The following is a 19,384-nucleotide window of genomic DNA, read 5'->3' as shown; positions in this document are numbered from 1 at the left end:
GAGGGGGTGGGATGGTCCTGGTCGCGTGTCAAGAAAGGTAACTCTTCTTTCACATAAACGTAGGGGAATCACAGTTTAGGAACAGAAAGGTAGGTTCATTCTAATTCTTGCAAAAAGTTTGAGTCAAGTTTGGAGGGAGATGCTTTGCAAGATACTATGTTTCTCTTCTATGTCGTGCCCATATCTGAACTCCAGAAATCTGACTCGTCCCCAGCAATTTTCTTTCCGTGCCATTCGGTAGATACTTTTCACTAAAGGCAGGAGACATTGAAGCTGAAGCGCAAAAAACCTGCAGTTTAGCGGACAGCGTCAGGTTGAAGAGAAAAACCTCGCAAACCCATTTCCCCAATGGATAGATGTCAAGGTAATAAAAATTATATCCAATATATATCTACTACATTGAAACTGATGTTAGCTGGTGCCCTCCAAACATCAGGTGCGGCGTGTTCGACAATTGATAAAAAAACACTGGGTAATTTTTCAACAGTTTCATATACTGTGTAATAATTAAGATGACCCTTTGGTATAAAGCCATGCTCTCAAAAGTCTCTACTGGATTATAACTCCTATAAACTATTCTGCAACAGCATCCTTTGACATTCCCAGTCACCATGGGATGAATATTATGGTTCAGCATTCTGAAGCTGCTGGGAAGAGGTTTAGATCCAAATGTAACCAAAGTAACCAACCTTTTACCACTCTTTGTTTTAAATAAACGTAGGGGGAAGCAGGTGCTCCCCCTTTCTCTATCTAAACTTCCATTCTGTAGCAATGTTTTGGGAGAATTGTGAGGCAGAAATGGGGAGGAGAGTAAATAATTTGATAATTATTAAATGTATATGCCTCCCAACTCCCAGCAACTCTGGGTGGTATACAGTTGGTAAAACAATTTAAAATAAAGAACAATACAAACATCACAAAAACATTACAAGACAAAAGACAAAGGTGGCAGAGAAAACAATCTCAGAGGGGAACAAGGGAAAGAAGGAAAGAAACATTAGTCCTTTCCAGAGCCAGGTCTTTAAGGCCCTTCGAAATACCAAAAGGGTGGGGGCCATTTGAATTTCATGGGAGAATCTCATTCCAGAGAGCAGGTGCTGCTACAGAGAAGGCAAGCTTCCAAAGTTCTGACAGATGGCATTATTTAATTGATGAAACCCAGAGTGCACTAACTCTCCCCAATTGAATTGGCCAGTCAGAATCTTGCATTAACTGGTTTAAACTAATTTATTTTATCCACTGGCTCTTTCTATTAGAATTACTGTAGTTTTTTGCTGGAGATCCAGCTTGGTGTAATTGTTAAGGTACCAGCTAGAAACCTGAAGGTGGTAATGTTTAATCCCATTTTAGGCATGAAGCCAGTTGGGAACCTTGGGTCACTCTCTCAGCCCAACCCACATCCCAGGATGGTTGTGGAAAAATAGAAGGTGAGAATATTATGCTGCCTTGTATGAAATAGTGGCAGATATAAATCTAATAATTTTTAAAAACAAATAAATCAAGTATAAATTTAACCATCTGCATTTGCTCCATTTACCTTTACTGCACATATATTTAACAGACTTCATCTTAGAGGTCTAATTTACATCCCTTATTTATAATTAAAAAGGCAGCATCCAATCAAGACTGTCCTGCAAAGGAGTAGAACCAGTTTTCTCTAACCTCCACCCTAGAGAGGATTAAATAAAAAAAATAGTAAAAATAGAGTTGGTATGCTACTAAGGTATGGCACTTTTTCTCAATCTTCCTCTACAAATTCATTTATTAATATTCTAATCCTATTTTATTAGAAGTGGCATCAGTATACTTACTTTGTAATTTTCAACTCTTTGAGCTCAAATTTCTGAGTAGGCATGCATAGAATTGTGCTGATAATGGTGGAGGATTATTATAAGCAAGGATGTTTTAAAAGCATTTTTTTCAAAAAGTCCTGAAATAAATAAAAAAGAGCAACTGCTAAATCTTTTATTATTATGGGAAGTCTAACAAATGAAAGGGACTAAATTACCAACATTATTATAATAGATGGGGTTCAATTAATTACTTTAAATACATAGATATTTAGGGTATTGTAGACTTTTAGGCAAATTATAAATATTTAGGGTATTGTAGACTTTTAGGCAAATTATAAATTGCATCTCCAAAATGCTATCTGTCAAATCAAGAAACATAGAATCAGGTTAGGTAATTTATATAATTACAAGGAATAATTTTTGCATAATGCTGAGCAATTGAACGTGAGGAAGATTCCTCTAATTTTCCCAAACAGAGAACGCATTGGTTATATCGCCTACATTGAAAGAAATACTGACTTTATTTCCATTTTTATAAAAAATAGCCCAAATTGTATATTTTGCAATATAGCAAGATTGCGAAACCTGGCAATAGGAGAAGTACATTTGCTGATGTTTCCAAGAGGTGTAATACTGATATATTAATGTGACACAATTCTAAGGAACTCTGGAGGCTGCAAAAATAAGGCTGGGTTTTCTCACAACCTATGCATGGCCAGCTGTCCAGAAAGAGAGGCACCAAGAAATAGGTGAAAGTCAAATAATATTAATCACTGTCATTCCTGTTTTTAAAGTGTGTATGTCTGACAGTGTTAGAAGGCTGCATAACAGATACTAGGCTATTGTATGCAGGCATTTTCAATACTATGGAGTCCTTGGTGCTGTCTGAGCTTGGTTGTTTACTTGCAGACATTTCATTACCTGATTAAGTAATATCATCAGTGTTAGTGAGAATGTGCTTTATTCGTTGTGTAGTATGCCCTGCTGTTGTTGTTGGGGCTGTGATGGTGTGGTTTTCTATGTGGTATTTTCAGTGCTATTTACAAAGCAACTGTAACTTGAATTTGGAAGAGTAGCTCTAAAACTTTTACAGGGAAAATAACTAAGTGTCTTGTGGCTTTTTAAACTGGAGAGAGCCATAAAACATTTCATTGTTTTGTCTTGAAATAGAAACCGAATTAGGACAGAGGTGAGAGGAAAGTATTTTTTTTTTCTTTAGCAATAGTCTTCATTAACCATGTGAGCTATTTTTTGTTACCAGTGTTGTGACCTTAGAATTAAAAATAGCAGTGATGAGTTCTGCAGTATTAAATGCAATTGAAAAAGATGTCCCTTAGGTATTCTTCATATATTATTTGTACAAGAAGCAATTGCTCTCTTTTTTGGTGTGTTTTCACTGTAATGAAAGTAACTTTGTGTACTTTGCAGTTTTTGTTTGTTTTCAAAGAGAAAAGAAAATTTCAGATAAAGTTTTGGATACACACCTGGCAATAAAGCACATACAAATGATATTGGTTAACTATTGTTAATTTTTTCTCTAAAGTGGCCACCTGAAAATCTTGCCTTAGGTAGCAAAGGAGCTGCTGTGTTTAAGAGCAGTTTATCTGGGACAGTGTAGTTTTGCTGCTGCAAAACTTTCTTGAAACTAGCATTATGCTTACCTGCTAGAGTAAAGGAGGGAATGCAATTAGATTAAGTTAAACTTTGTATACACATCTCAGATTATGACTTGGTTTACACATTGTACTAAGGCATAATTTGATTTGTTTATGGCTTAGTTACTATGTTTCACCAACACAGCTGTTTGTGAAATAGGAATCATGACTAGTGCAATTATGTATTTATTTACTATTTTAATTTGATTCCTATCACAGCTTTCATTTAGAGCTCAAGGCAGTGTACATAATGTTCTTCCTGTTTTTCCTCACAGGCTCTTTGAGGTAGGCAAAGCTGAGAAAGTGACTTGGCCCAGTGTATCCTGGGAGCTTCATTGTATAAATTCAGCCCAGTATGACTTATTCAGCCATTCTACTAAACTATGGTTTAGCATATTGTATGCAGTTTTATGAGTGAAACTTGTGCCAATACAAAATATTACTAACCTGTTTTCCAGATTTAAAATAGCTAGAATGTTTTCTTTATAGATCTGGTAGATCTGGTGATATTTACATTGATTCAGTCATTTTCCATCATATACAAAAGAATGAATTTCTGCAGGATGTATCATTATTGAAAATGAGACCAGAACTGAATTGGTGAATAAATAATACATAGTTTAGTATGTTTTTCTATAGATTCTTCTTCTTTGACCTATCAGTCATGTAGGAAGATAAATAATGCGATTTTTATATATAATCAGAATGGTAAGAAAAGATGAAATCATACATAACGGGAATAGCAACATTTTAAAAGGGGCTATGTTCAAAAAATATTTTCATGAGGTATAGTCTGAAAGAAAAATAGACACATAAATAGAGAACATTTAAAATTTTGAACTGTTGTTTCAGATAATCTCTCAAAATCTGCAGTGAATGTAGATTATTTTCAAAACTGCAGCCATGGTGGCTATAGACCAACGGTTCTCAACCTGTGGATCGCGACCCCATTTGGGGTCGAACGACCATTTCACGGGGATCACCAAACAAGGCTGTCTGCCATTTTTTCCCCTTTTCTTTAGCTGTGCTACTCCCTCTTATTCTATTGGCTTTTGAAAGCCAATAGAATAGACTCTATTCAAGAGACTCTATTCTATTGGTGTTCGAAAGCCAATAGAATCTATTGGCTTTCGAAAGCCAATAGAATAGACTCTCTTGAATAGAGTCTAATTCTATTGGCTTTCAAAAGCCAATAGGAATTGTCCAGGCTGTCTCTGCCCTGCTGAGACCACCAAAAGCCCCAGTCTGCAAATGGTGCTGCAAGGAAAGCTTCCCTCCCTGCTGAGCAACTACTAAAAGTAAGTAAAAGAGGGCCAGGGGTGGGAGGCTGGCGAGTGCAGGGAGGGTTGCTAGCGTGCGTGGGGCCCGGCGGGTGCCTTACCTGCCTGAGCTGGGCCAGCTGGTGGCCCAGCCAGTGGTCGCCCTGCGCCGTCGCTGCCGCTTGCTGTGGCCACCCAGGAGCGCCAGGGCCTGCCTGCCGCCCCCCCGAACAGGTGGTGGCCAAGGTAAGGCTAGCGGGGCAGCGGCGGGCACAGGGAGGGTTGCTGGCATGCGTGGGGCCCGGTGGGTGCCTTACCTGCCTGGGCTGGGCCAGCTGGTGGCCCAGCCAGTGGTCGCCCTGCACCGTCGCTGCCCCTTGCCAGCTAGGCCTCAGCCAGCACAGGGGGGCGGCACCACACATGCGTGGCATTCTCAGGCAGGGAAAGTCCTCAACTTATGACCGGTTGGGTAGTCCTCGACTTACGACCGGTTGGGTAGTCCTCGACTTACGACCAGTTGGGGGTCGCGGCATTAAAAAGGTTGAGAACCACTGGTATAGACATACAATTCCATTTAAAGTAAAAGATAAAGGTTTCCCCTGTCCAGTCATGTCTGACTTTAGGGGTTGGTGCTTATCTCCGTTTCTTAGCCAGCGTTGTCCAAAGACATTTCTGTAGTCATGTAGCCAGCATAGAACACTAGTTGCCTTCCAACTGAAGTGATACCTATTTACCTACTCACATTTGCATGATTTCGAACTGCTAGATGGGCAGGAGCTGGGGCAAGTAACAGGAGGTCACCCTATCATGCAACACTCGGGTCTCGAACCTGGGCTATCAACTTTCCAGCTGACAAGCTCAGCGTCTCTAATCGTTGAGCCATCAAGCTCCCACAATTTTATTTACTAGAAGGCAAACCGACAAGGTTGTTCTATATTGCAACTATTTACCATCTAAACTTATTTTTTATCGTTTCCACGCTAATGATTTCTTACATCCTGCAGCATAATAATCCAGCCATCGGCAAGTCATTGTAAGGCCTATCTTCATTAGTGATGTATTACTTCAACAACTGTTGGATGATGCATTAGAATGCTATCAATCTTTAATGAGGAAATGGCCAAAGTAGCAGGCTGAAGTCACCTGTTTCTTTTTCCTTCTAACAAGTCTCAATTAAGTTTCATCTATTCTTTGTAAGAATGATTACCATAATAACTTGTATTTCTGCATAGTTTGTCATATAAATACTACTAAAAGCAATAAGCTTACATTAATGACACACAGGATCAGGCTATGCATTCATAATCCAGAACTCAATAGATAGCTGCAAGAAGGCTCCATGGGACTAAATAAACATGAGTAGGGTTTATTATAGGTCCTGAATATCTCTTCTGAACCAGTTCTGTTGGGGCACTTCATGTCAGTATTTTTTGATTAATAATTTTATTGATAATATAGTAAAAACTAATGCAAACTAAATCAGAAGAAAAAAAATCAGGTGCAGAAAAAAAAAGTAGAAGTTGAATGAAAAAGGCAACAAATGCAATAATAAAGAAGTGGCTTCCAACCTTTATCACATCAAGCATAAGCTGATATACTAACTTTTCACTTTATTTGAACATTACAGATAAAAAACCTTTTCATAGCCTAACTTTTATCTCTATTCAATAGAGAAATGATCATCTTTTCAGTCCTAGTTCGGCAAAAAATTCATTAGGCGTTACCAGAAAAATCAAACAAATGGTTTATCTCTGGTCAAAAAGTCAAACTTTATATTCCTTCATTTTGTTCTGCAGATTCTTGATTTTTAAAGCATACTTATGGCATTGCAGAATTTAATCTATCATTACTCTTTGGCATTTAAAAGGAATTTTCAAAGCTTTAAGCAGGCATTTGTAAATCCCATAAAGAAGGCTGGTCCATGATTTCTTGTCATAGCTGTTTTAAGTGTTCTGTATCCAAATCCTTTTCTTGATTTGTCTTTTGTATTCCCATTTGAATAATCTCAATTTTGTTGTCCTCCATGCCTTCAAACTCTGTAATGTCCATGCCAGGTAAACATTTCCTCATTTTTTTTCTCATCTAAGTTTATCCATCGAAATCTGTAGCGTTTCTGAGATATTATTAATATTTCAGTCCATGTTTCAAAAAACTCTTTAAGTTAAGAAAAAATTATATCTGGCTTACCTTTTTAACTCTGTTCTCCCTGGTCCTTCAATCTTTATTTACAACCTTCATCAAGCTTTTATTCCTAATATGAGCTTAGTTCCATTTCAGTCATTTCCCCCAAATACCTTATTTCAGTGTTTCTCAACCTTGACAATTTTAAGGCATGTGGACTTCAACTTCCAGAATTCCACAGCCAGCATTGCTGGCTGTGGAATTCTGGGAGTTGAAGTCCACATGCCTTAAAATTGTCAAGGTTGAGAAACACTGCCTTATTTCATCATATATTTGTTTTTTAAATCTTAAAGCAAAAAATAATTGATATTCCAAACGTCTCTTGTCTCCCAGTCTGTTTAAAACTTTCTTAAAATACTTTCTTTTTTTGCTTTTTGCCAATTGCATATTATTTTTAATCCTTAAGTCTTGTTTAAAAGTTTTCAAATATGAAAAAGGTAAAACTGACAGCTGTCATATTAAGCTTGCTGTTTTGAGGATCTCTGATAATAAAGTTATTAAATTCAACATTTCCAAATATAATTAGAAAGTGAGTTTGGCTGGCTTAGTGTCTTTTTGAAATGCTTTGCCATTGCTGAGAGCAAAAATGTTGTTTTCCTTGGCTCCTGGTGCTCAAACCCACAGGAGACTGCTGTTTGTGAGCAATTCAGAACACTTGTAGTCAATCTCCCAATCTCCCTTTCTTTGGAGAACCAAAAAACCCAATCTATTTGCCAGTCTTCTGTTTTCACAATTGTCATCTCTGCTGATTGGTGCAGTCATCTTTAGTTAGCCATGACGTACACCAGAAGCCACTTATTCCATTTGATTACTGATTATGTATTTTGCACCACTTATTCTGTTTGATTACTGAATTATGTGATATACCTTATAATATTACATACTGTATTTAATGTGTAACAATACATATTGCCTAGAAAAGTATAGTATGACAGGTGATATACTAATTTTAAATACATTCCATTGTTGGATTAGAATCCAGATTAGACTATGAGTTTTATAAAAATAGTTATATAATGCCATTCAAAGACTGAATTCCCACCCTGTACCAGGTCATAATATTATTTTGAGAACTCACATCATGAAATATTGTGGATTTGTTATGTTAGCCCAACCAATTATGGCATATTTAATAGATAGCAATTTAAGAAAATAGTTTAGTTTGATATATGAGTTCCAACAATACATTTTCTCTCCATCCTCTCTATTATGTCCCTCTTCCATAAACTGTATAAAGAGGTAGAAATGTATGTGCATTCAGAACACGTGTCTTTCTCTGTGAAATGGCTTTGTGTCAATCTAGTGCCTAAAAGTGACTCTTTCAACAGCAGTCCACATATATTATTATTTCATATAGTCCTGTACTGTTCAATATCTAGATATTAAAATAGGTTTAGTGTTTTCTTCTTAAAGAAGAATCAAAATAATGCCAATTAAAAACAAGAAATGTATTTGTTTTTACAATTTGTTTAATTTAATAAAAATATATAACAAGAGAATTTGCCCTTTGATGGAATGCAAATACCTATTACACCTAAATACAGTATATACACTCTGGAAAATCTGGTTAATGTTTTGTTAATGTTAGTGTCAATAGTCACTCAATTAGGTTAGTGAATGTGATTTTAGATTCCAATGTTGTTTACTGGGAGAAGTGACTTTGTAGATACGGAGAAAAAATAGCATTTTGAAGGAAATTCCAGAAATTCCACAGAACTTTGTACTGTCAATACTAGATCCATATCTTTGTGTTAAGCTATAACAATTTGGTGGAAAAAATAAGAGTAGAAGGATAGTTGGGTAAGTACCGGTAAAGAAAAAAACCCTGTTTTCTTAGCTCTAGATCGTTTTCTTATCCTTATTGTCCACTTAACTAGTTCTTTTTCATTTCTGATAATGCCATTTCTGGAAAGAACTAATAATATTTAAAGCAGCTATGTCAAGCCCGCAGGCCACAGGTGACCCTGAACTAGTAAGGTGGCCCCACAAGATTGTAAATTTTTAACATAATTATGTTATTTATATACATTAACTACATGATATATTTTGTATCCAGTACCTCTTTACTCAACGTAGTCCAGGCAAGCCAAAAGGTTGGATACCCATGATTTAAAGTGCTACATAGCGATATTTTATTATTGTATGCAGTTGTTTTGTATAGCACTCAGGGCAAGCTACTCTCTCTGAAAGCTGCTTTCTAAATATTGCAATAAATACTTGAATTTGTAAAGGAAGTGCCTTTTTTCTAAATAGTTCCAACTAATTATCATAAATGTAGGGCAGGCAACTTTCAGATGTCTCATTTACTGCTCTTTTGACTGAATTGCTATGCATGGATCAGATAGAAATGTAACTTTAAATGGGATTATATCAAGTTTTTATCACACAGAAAGGCAATGCATATTAAAATTTCCTGTTTTCTGCCAGCAGAAAGTGAACTGGTGCTATCTGTCTGAAGTACATGCTGAAGTTCTTTTACAATTTTATTTAGTTGCTGGATCAGCATAAATATTTGGCTGACTCTTTTCAATCTGATAATATGTGCATACATTATTTAAAACAGGAGTGGAAGAAAACATAATACATGAATGATGGTGACGTGAATTAAGAGGAGATCATTAACATCCTTGAAAATACCTTTATGCTTTTGTCTTTCAATTTAACAAGCACTTGAATTATTTTTTTCTCCAGTGGAACTAGTAAAGTTTTCAAACAAACTGAAATCTTGTCGCCTTTTTTTTACTGAAACTACACCTACAACAATTTTCAAGGATGTCAACCTCCCCCATCCATCCCAATTGCTGTTGTGCCCTGGGGAATAGCACCAGATTAAAATATAAATCCTCTAATTTGCCAACAAATACTTGGCAGCATTTACAGCTTGGTGAAAATCAAACATTGGGAATCCTATTAAATTTTATGCTGCTGTTTGGAACCTGACATCTGCTCACATTTACTGCTGGGAATTGATGATATGTTCATTGGGTTGCCATATTCCATTACACAGCAATTGTTATAGGCTCTCAAATCCCCAGTGGTTAATTTCTTTAAAAAAGGAAATGCCAGCAGTTAGCTTTGGGGGTGAAATTTTCTGATTAGGAAGCCCTTCCTTTACTCCCTGATGTATGCTGCAGATTCTCTGCTCAGTCAGTGGTGTGTAGGAAATATACTATAAGCCTGCCTAGGGCATTTTTGTCTGTTCTTAAATCATCTATTCACTCAACTAAACTTTGGCATAGAAAATAGATACAAAGACTGAATCCTGGAAAGCTCTGGTATAAAACTATAGCACATAAAATAAAGTGAATGTAGCAAAGTGCTTTGATGATCTGTGTTGAACGTCTTATGACTTCCTCCATTCCCTGAATGACAGACTACATAACCTGAGGCATAGTTTCCTGTTCCTTCATAATTCATTCACAAAAGCTAATAATCATGAGGATAAACAAAGAGTTGTCATGGAGATAATATGCTATCATTTTATGGTGCAATTGAAATTGCATATATTTGGCATGCCACACCTGGCTCTAATAGACATAAAAGTCTATATAATTTCTGCATTCCCGTGACGATTCCTGAGGAAGCCTACCTGCTCTTTCTTCCTATTCAGAAAGGACTGGCAATTTGTTCTGGTTGAGAAATACAAAGACAGCAACCCAAGCCTGCCAAAACTCGCTCTTTTATGTATCTGTTCATCACGCAGGGCTCTTGCCCTCTTTGGCATCTGGCCCTTCTATCAGCCAATTCTGGGCCACTCACTTCCACTTCTGCAGCTCTAAATGGAAAACGAATGAATATGCAATGCTTTCTGCAAAACCAGGCTGGAAGTCATTGAAGGCTTGCCCAACAGGTCAGAACTTTCTGTCCTAAGTTATGTAACTCTTCAGTTGTGTATAGAGCTTGAGAACCAGCGGATACATATGCTGGCTTAGAAAAATGCTGCATTTCAACAAAAGGAATTACTTGAGATTCAGAAATCCAGATTAATGAAGGAAAGAGCTACCTACATAGTGAATTCAATCCACATACACGTTGGATAAGTGTAAATAGCTTTCTAAGCATAGGAGAAGAAAGTTTGGTCAGACGCTTCTTCATTTTTCCCTCTCTGGAGTACAGTCTGTCTTGTTCTTTCTTTCCTCACCGCCTCCATTTTTTTTCACTTTTTTCACTTTCAAAACAGAATGTACTGCCATTGCACCTGGCATCCTCCCAAGAGCTCTTATAGGGAAGGAAAGAGGAAAGACAGCACTCCTGAACAATAGATACATATACATACACACATACACAGTTGTAACAGCGCTGGACTTGAACTCAGTGATTTAGAGGAGTGCTTCTCAACATCAGCAACTTTTAAGATGTGTAGACTTAAACTGCTAGTGTTCCTTGGTGCCTGTGATGGTTTGTGTGACCTGTCAGTTTACCAGCCTGCCTTACAATCTGAATAAGTAAATATGGGAGAAAATGTTACATTGGGCAATGTGAGGGAGAAAAAAATCTTATCTGAAGAAGGCATTTCCTACACATATGAAGGAATATTTCTACATATATACTCTGGGAGATGTAATTAAGAATCTTTTATCAGCTTCCCCTAATATACAAGCCAATCAATGCCTTCATTGTCTTGAAAATCAATCATTGGCTTGTAAATCACCAGTTATTTATTGGTACTTCTGTTAACTTTACATCCTAGAAGGACCTTCAAAATACAAATTAAGAAGATAAATAAATAGAAAATCAGCACGTCATCCAGCATGTAACTGTTGGTTGATGTGCTGATTTGCTATTTATTTATCTTCTTCATAAATTGTTTCTGAACATACCTTACAGATACTACCCACTAGCCACTGAACCAACAAAAATCTAAGGTAGATTTATTTTGCAGGTGAATCTTATTATGCCTCACTAACAAGGCATAATAGTGTCAATGCACAACAAGTTAAGCAAAGTCATTGGTTGATTTCCCTATTTCCCTCCCATTGAGCATCAGCTGCTATGGGAAATATAACTACCAATGTTTTCTCAACATGTGGGATTGGAGAAGTATGGACAGGTACCTTGAACAGTAAATTTAGCCATCTGTTAAGTTGCCTGATAGGTTGCAGGTATGGGATAGAGGCACAGAAAGAAGCAGGATGGAGTTCCTCCAATGCATTGGAAGTTCTCACCTTGCCCCCCATGCTATTTCTATGTACTTGTCACCTGTCCTTCAGGCTAATAGGTGCAAAGGAAGGACCAGGGTGAAAGGAAAGGGAGAAATAAGTAATGAGCAAGCTTTGTCCTTGATGAACACTGAAAGGGAATAGTGATGCTGCCAGTGAGTAGCTATGAGTAACACCACCCAGAAGTAGCCTATTGGTACTGCTGCTCCTCACCCCAGCTATAAAAGATTCAGTCATTGGCAGAAGCAGATAACCTGTATTGGCCCACCTGTTAAGCAACTCATTGGTGACAGAACAAGCAACATAGACAACTGGCAGGATCTGACTGTCCTTCCTAGTGTAAATTGTCTTCTCTGTAACAGAGAATTAGCATTTGAAAGCAATAGTCTTTTGTTTTCCTCACACGCTTCTAGCACTCTTCTAAGTGCTAATCTAGGTTTATAAAAGAGGCAATGGGGAGGAAAATTATAACAGATTCTCCAATGGAAAAATTGTTTGGAGCACCTAGCATTAGTGCCTGGGGGAAAAAATCCCACCTCAAGAGAGCGAGATCCCAAAATAAGAAAATTCAAATGAAATCCATCGATCAAATTAAGCCTATCAAACTAGAAACCAAGTAAAATTAATCAAAGCATAGGAAAATCACACTGAATACCATGCCCAGTCAGGAGAAAGTTTTTATCATTGAAGTAAGCCTTTATAAAGGGAGAAGGCTGGTTCCATATTGTCCTAGTTGTGCCTTTTTTCTCACATAGAAGATGGGACATTTCTTGGTGGGCTGGTTACAAGCCATGGAAACAGTATCCTACTCATCAGAAATTTGGGCCTGGAAGTCAGGAAATAGTTATCTGGTGACTAGTGTCAGAGAGCCATGAATTAAAATATGGATTTTATTTCACAGAAAATAAGAAAATAGAAAATAAATACATTAACACTAGACCAACAATTAAGAAGTTAACAATACTCCTATCAAGGAGCCACCAACTCAGACAAACAAGCTAACAATAAACAACAGCCTAACAAGGAATCACCAAGACCACTCCCACTAATACTGACAGGGCAAATCACTAGTATATAAACCGAGAGCAAACCATATTCCCTTCTAGCACTAATGATGTTACTTAGTTTGGTTATGAGATGTCTGCCAGAAAATAACCCAGCACAAAGAACACCAAAGACCTCACAGTTCAATCCTGAGCTACAAGTGTTTTCTTCTATTGGTATTACAGAAAATAATCTACTGGGTGCCTTTCTTAGTTTTTGTCATTCCTGCCTTTATTCTCTGATTCTGTGACTGCTTTCCTGGCTAGAAGAGCAAATGGCTGGAAAAACTCTTCAGAATCAGTGTTACTTTTGGTGAAGGTGCTGGCCTAGAAACCAGGAGACTGAGTTCTAATCCCATCTTTGGCATGAAAGCCAGTTGCTTGACTTTGGGTCACTCACTCTCTCTCAGCCGAACTCATCTCACAGAGTTCTCGTGGGAAAAATAGGAGGACGAAGGAGAATTAAATAACTTTGCCACCTTGAGTTATTTATAAAAGTAATAAAGGTAGAATAAACATCTAACACAGAAATAGCATAAGATAAATAAGTAGTACTTTTTGCCTCACCTGGCTAAATAGTTGATAAGAACATAGGACATTTGCCCCCTTTTTCTTCCTGACACAATGCAGAGTAGGACTTTTCCCTGGAATAACATGAATAATGACAATGGCCTAAATAGATTGTTACAGAATGGGAGAATCCAGGAGGGATTATGAAGAAATGCTTCAAAGCAGCCTTTATCAACCCTTTAACACACACACTCTTTGAAATAATGTTCAGATCTCAGGGAACCACTAAATAAAAATTGGAAAAAATATGAAAATTTCACAATACAATTCATTTCTGACACAATCAATGTTTTAACAATGTTTACAATAACAGAAAAATAGGCTGACAATTGAGTCATGACCCATAATCTTTACCATCACCAAGAGTGCTAGCACTCTACAGTGTACAGACTTCAAAAAATTGTGTTTTTTTTTTTTTTATCCCAATCTCTCACAGAACGTCTAGAAACTTTTCACAGGGCCCTTCTTGAGAAACACTGCTGTAGGGTCTTCCTCCAAGGAACCAGAGAGGGCAGTCTACCATCTTCCATGCATGTGCTTACAAATACATTGTTAGAAAAGCAGTCAACCCACAAGAAACACCTGTTATTTCTCAGCAAAATCTGATGGATTATAATCTGTGTTTGTACAAATAGCCATATTGCATTTGATAAAGTGGGATTGACAGGATCAAGTCAAATGTGCCTGAACAAAAATATATTACTTGTTCTGTAGGATTGCAGTAGTTAGGGATTTTTCAATAACATTTAAATGAAATCCTTTTGTGTGCGTTTTTGAGTCAGTCTTGACTGCTGGATGCTGTCTGGAAAAATCCTTGCAGTTTTCTTGGCAAGGTTTTTCAGAAGGGCTTAGCATTGCTTTTTTCCCCAAGGCTGAGAGAGACTGGCCCAAGGTTACCCAGTTGGCTTTGTGCCCAAGGCAGGACTAGAATTCCCGGTCTCCCCATCGCTAGCCTGATATTTTAACACTACACCCAGTGGTGGGATTCAAATATGAAGAAACAGCCGGTTCTCTGTGTGGATGTTGCTTCAGGAAGTCCATTCTGGGCCTAGGCAACAAAAAAATTAGCTACCGGTTCTGCCAAAGTGGTACGAACCGGCTGAATCCCACCACTAACTACACCCAATATGGAAAAAATAACATATTACCACACTGAGTGGTTTGATGAATTCTTGCAGAACTGCAGTGCTTCTTCATGCAGTTTGTTGTACACTGAAACATTCTAAATGCTATTTTTATCATTCAGCAAAATCAAGGTGCAGATTGATGGGACACATTCTCTCTCTCTCTCTCTCTCTCTCTCTCTCTCTCTCTCTCTCCCTCTCCCTCTCTCTCTCTCTCTCTCTCTCTCATTGCACAAATGTCTGCAGTGTGGTAACCCATCACTGAATCTAGGCAACAAAAGTATCACATTTCATGATACTTGACTGCAGATGGTTTCAACTCAAGCAGTGAAGGTATATTCCTGATCTAGTCTATGGAAAGGGAACAGTGATATATACATAATTTCTGGTTGCCACAGCATATCATTCCACTCCTCCCTTTTAATAAAGGCTCTGGATTAGAACATTTTGTTATGTAAGAATGCAAACTATATTCAGACCCACCATAATTATCCTAACTGCATCATCACCTATTTTTAACACCAAAGGCACCAGAGAAGTTTGTATTACATTGTTCAGAGAACAAACAGGCAAAAGTTATGTGCATCCAAAATGAAATATGATTTAACAATAGCTTGAGTGGGGATTTTTACAAGTACAGTGGATAAACAAGTTATTGTTTTACTTCATTAACACTAAATTCCAACAACATGCTTCTAATATTGTACTTTTATTCAAATTGTAAAATACCCCAATATACCCAATTTTCTTAGTCTGAATAACTATATAAAAGGCCTAGCTTTCTCTCCAAAATAGCTTAACAAGTGATGTTGATAAGATCTAATGATTAGCTTCATGGAGTGACTATGATGAGAGAGAAACCTAATCCTTCTCTCTCCAGTAATGACAAGCGATAAAATCATGGAAAGAAACAGCATGTGATCTGATAATCAACTGGCTGAAATGCTATTTTTAGAATTATTTTTGGAGCATTTAGTCATATGTGGGAAGAGAATATAAATATAAGTGACTCTCCTGAAAGGCAGCACTTATTCCTGCTCAAGAGGTCGGATGTGATCTCCTCTACACAGTCTATTCTGTCTACCTTACAATTATTATTGAGACAAAAAGAACATATTCACTTTTTTGTGTATATTTCTTTGGGCAACAAATCCAGAGAGATGGGAAATTTAGGACAATATGAAGTCCAGTACTGGCTTCACAAAGCTGCTCTCAGGTAATCAACTACAATTGAAATTAAATCTTATATTTAAAATTGGGAGACACCCCCCCCCAATAATTGTTTTCTATGTAGAAACCATCTCTATTTAGGATCCATTATCAAGTATGAGAACCAGCATGGCAAAGTAGTTAAGATATTAGATTCTCATTCTCTCTCAGGCATGGAAACTGGCTGGGTGATTGACCAAGTTTCTCAGCCCTAAACTGAACCAACATGATAGATTTGAATCCATAATCTTCAGTGAAGAGATCTTCAGTGTGTAGTGGTTTGGTTCAAGTTAATAATGATAACAAATGATGGACATAAGACTTCTAGGTATCAAAATCAAATGGAGAGAAATCTACCAAATCATCATGATTATAAAAAAAAAAAGATTTTGGGGCTAGGGATTTTTTAAAAATACGAACTCAGAAGAACTACAGCTATGGTAAAACGATACAAGGATCAAAGGAAAAATCAGGGCAGTACAAGATAGAACAGAATTGTGCAAGTGTCACAAAAGAAAAAATGTGTCAATTACTATAGTCCTGAAGCACGCATGACTTATGCATGAACTATTTTTGTGGTTACCAAATAGTTTAATATAGGCTATTGCATTCACTAGTGAGAACTTCTTATGCTTTGAAAGTTTGTGTTGTTTAAAAAGCACCACACCCTCAGGATGGCATATAAGTTGAGAACAGAATTGTAATGTTCAGCTCTCCTGTGAACATGCAAAGCAAGAAGAAATAAGGTTTGATTGTGGGATTTCAGCTATGTGTCAACGCTGCTAACATCAGATGTTCTTGCTTTGACAATATATGAAGATGCAGCCATTTTCTCTTTAACCTGTTACTTTTAGAGTTAGAATTAGATGATGCTGGGAGGGAGGGGGAAGAATGTGTATGGGGATTAGTTAGACATAACAACATCGCAGTAGAGTATTCTTCAAGGTTGTTTGAAATAAGAGATAAGAAATGACAGTTTTGGAACTGGAGGGAAGGTTTGCATTTCAAACTAATTGGAGAATGTGATTTATGACTGTTAATTGGAGGAGGGAATTGTGCTTTGATGTGTTTAGGGGAGGGGAATTCAGATTTTGGCTTCCACCATGTACATGCCGATGCCATGTTATTTGAATAAAGATTCTTTAAGGTAAACAATGCCTCGAAATTCTTTGAAGAGTAACATCTGTCGGAACCATGACACTATGAATATGTAAGTGCAGATAATAAAAAATGTACAAAAGTAGTTTGGGCAGTAATAGAATTGCTACGGGTTTTTGGGAGCTGTGATTAGACTCATATACACACTCAAGATTTTCTTTTAAAATATAGTTGCCATTATTTCCAATACAGATTTCTATTTTGGATCTTATGCAGCTATATAAGACTGGCTGAGCTTTTCTCAAAAATGTGCCTAACTAGAATTTGTTTTACCACACAATTATTAATGTATTTTAAATAGGCAACAAGCCATAACAAAGGGTGCAGTCTGAGCCACTTCATGAAGCACTTGCTTGATATCAGGTGACATCTACAGTCATGTGAAAAAGAAAGTACACCCTCTTTGAATTCTGTGGCTTTACGTATCAGGACATAGTAAAAATCATCTGGTCCTTAGTGGTTCTTAAAAATAGGAAAATACAACCTCGGAGGAACAACAACACATGACATATCACACCATGTCATCATTTATTTTACAAAAAGAAAGCCAAAATGGAGAAGCAATGTGTGAAAAACTAAGTTCACCTTATGATTCCATAGCTTGTAGAACCATCTTTAGCAGCAATAACTTGAAGTGATTGTTTTCTGTTTGACTTTATCAATCTTCTCTTAGATCGTTGTGGAGGAATTTCAGCCCACTGTTCCTTACAACAGGGCTTTTCAAACTTTTTACCGATTGTACCACTTTTAGGATATGGCGATATTTGAGTACCACCTAGCAAGGTGTCAAAAACTTGACCCCCCAAAAAAAAACTGTTCAAAGTTGCAATTGCACTGAAATGACTTATGACCATTTTTCACACTTATGACCATTGCAGCATGCCCAGGGTCATGTGATTTATATTTGGATGCTTGGCAACTGATTCATATTTATAATGGTCACAGTGTCCCAGGGTCATGTGATCCCCTTCTGCAACCTTTTGACAAGCAAAGTCAATGGCAGAGCTGCTGGTGGCCAAATGCTAAGGCGGGACTTCCTTTCCTCCCTTCCCTGCTTCCCTTTTTCTCATTCCCATCTCCTTCTGAAGGAAGAATTTGAACCCCCCCCCCCACCCATATTTTCCCTCTTCCATATATTGATCAAACAAAGAAAGGCCTCCAGAGACAGAAAAGACAAGCTACTGAGTGCACTAGCTTAAAAAGGCACATTCCCCTTTAAGAATTAGCTACTGGCTAGAAAGGAAAGTAAGGAGCGCAGCTGGCACTTAAGGAAGAAAAAAAAAGTAAGTACTGGCTGCCAGCTAAGGCAACCTCCCCAAATGGCTCCATTCATAAGTAAAGGAATGCTACAGGCAAAATCCATTCAGGAGAAAAATACTTCAAAATCCCTTGCAGCAAAACTTACAGCTAACAACAGCAGAGCAATAGAAGCTAACATGAGCCATCAGCCAAATAGAAATTGCCAGACACTCCTTAAGAACACAAAGCCCTCATTGCACAAATCCCAGAACTTCAAAGTCACAAAAGTACATAAGAATCCTTCCACTCTCCATCTCCTTCCCTCCTCCGTGCCTCACCTCCAGCCATTGCTGCCTTTTTTCATTCCTCTTGGAGGGTGACCCCTCCCCCACTGCATTTCTTGCTTATTTGCTGCTGCCAGCACAGGTGGCTACCACAGCAGTTTAGATCGGCTCATGGCCAGCCTGCTTGATCTCCCCCCACCCTCCCCCTTCCGTGCAGCTGACTCTGCCTCCTCCCAAGGCTGTTCCTTTTTTTCTCTCTCCCTCTACTGCTCAAACTATCTTCTTTTATAGGCTCTCCTGTCTCTACCCCCCTCCTCCTTTCTCATGGGGGAGGGTAAGCCAGAAGTGAGCCTGGGACCTTTGCAGCTCCAGAGGACTCTCTCATTGTAAGTCCTTGCCTGTGCTGGCTCTTTCCCTCCCCCACTACACTTGGCTAGGCAGGGCTGTGTACCACCTGCCACTCATTAATGTACCACAAGTTGTATGCATACCACCGATTGAAAAGCCCTGCTTTACAATATTGCTTCAGTTCATTGAGGTTTGTGGACATTTGTGTATGCACAGCTCTCTTGAGGTCGTGCCACACCATTTCAGTAGGGTTGAGGTCTGAACTTTGGGTCATTACAACACCTTGACTCTTTTCTTTTTTCAGCCATTCTGTTGTAAATTTGCTGGTGTGCCTGGGATCATTTCTGAGCATTACATGATCT

At 37.9% G+C, this 19,384-nt stretch overlaps 1 long non-coding RNA gene across 1 annotated transcript; it reads left to right on the top strand.

The window, feature by feature from the left end:
- The first annotated feature begins 43 nt into the window (after positions 1-43).
- Positions 44-9,611, top strand: LOC120305513. Its single transcript, XR_005556064.1, has 3 exons — positions 44-364; positions 1,351-1,427; positions 9,452-9,611. It is a non-coding gene; the product is annotated as an uncharacterized LOC120305513 (long non-coding RNA).
- The last annotated feature ends 9,773 nt before the right edge of the window (positions 9,612-19,384 follow it).

This window comes from Crotalus tigris, unplaced genomic scaffold (assembly GCF_016545835.1).
Source record: "Crotalus tigris isolate CLP2741 ecotype Arizona unplaced genomic scaffold, ASM1654583v1 scf7180000017680.1116333, whole genome shotgun sequence".
Lineage (NCBI taxonomy): Eukaryota > Metazoa > Chordata > Lepidosauria > Squamata > Viperidae > Crotalus > Crotalus tigris.
Note: the sequence above shows the minus strand (reverse complement) of the source record. Positions and strands in the feature narration are given on the sequence as shown.